Source organism: Dermacentor variabilis, chromosome 2, assembly GCF_050947875.1.
Source record: "Dermacentor variabilis isolate Ectoservices chromosome 2, ASM5094787v1, whole genome shotgun sequence".
NCBI classification, from domain to species: Eukaryota; Metazoa; Arthropoda; class Arachnida; order Ixodida; family Ixodidae; genus Dermacentor; species Dermacentor variabilis.
In genome coordinates this window covers 130203502-130204281 of record NC_134569.1, presented here as the reverse complement: position 1 = coordinate 130204281, position 780 = coordinate 130203502, and the positions used below count along the sequence as shown (strand labels likewise).

The 780-nt window shown below is 51.5% G+C and overlaps 1 non-coding gene across 1 annotated transcript; it reads right to left on the bottom strand.

Annotated features, from left to right (window-relative positions):
- Positions 1 to 347: 347 nt before the first annotated feature.
- TRNAS-GGA (transfer RNA serine (anticodon GGA)) lies at positions 348 to 422 on the bottom strand. Its single transcript has one exon. It is a non-coding gene; the product is annotated as a tRNA-Ser (tRNA).
- Between the last annotated feature and the right edge of the window lie 358 nt (positions 423 to 780).

The following is a 780-nucleotide window of genomic DNA, read 5'->3' as shown; positions in this document are numbered from 1 at the left end:
CACACATCGCAGGGGACGCTTTTCCACCAGACGCGTTACGGCGCAACAATCACGTCAGAGGCATCCCGCATCGGACGCTGCACCTAGGAATCGCGTTGTGAGCGGAAAGACGATCCGCGTTGCCTAAATACGATGGTTCGAGTGATGCACGCTGGAACTTGGAAGGGGAGAGAGCGAGAAAACTTATTAAACGCAAGGGTTTGACGTAGTAGTTCTGCGGAAACCCGCAAGGTGGAGAGGAGTAATTGACAAAGGGAAAATCAGACATCCACCCGTTCGTAGCAATTGCTACAAAGGAAACCCATACGGGTTCCTCGAAAGAAAAGCCTCAGAGTTGAAGAAAAATTTGTCCTGGTCCGGGACTCGAACCCGGGACCACCGCCTTTCCGGGGCAGCCGCTCTACCATCTGAGCTAACCAGGCGGCTAGCAGATGGCAGGGCGATGTTGAATTTGTCGACAACACACGAAGCAAAGGCAAGTGTTTGACGTAGTAGTTCTGCGGAAACCCGCAAGGTGGAGAGAAGTAATTGATAAAGGGAGAATCAGGATCGTCTTTGTAGCAATCAGATCGTCTTTGTAGCAATTGCTACGAACGGGTGGATGTCTGATTTTCCCTTTATCAGTTACTTCTCTCCACCTTGCGGGTTTCTTCAGAACTACTACGTCAAACACTTGCCTTTGCTTCGTTTGTTGTCGACAAATTCGTCTTCGCCCTGCCATCTGCTAGCCGCCTGGTTAGCTCAGATGGTAGAGCGGCTCCCCCGGAAAGGCGGTGGTAC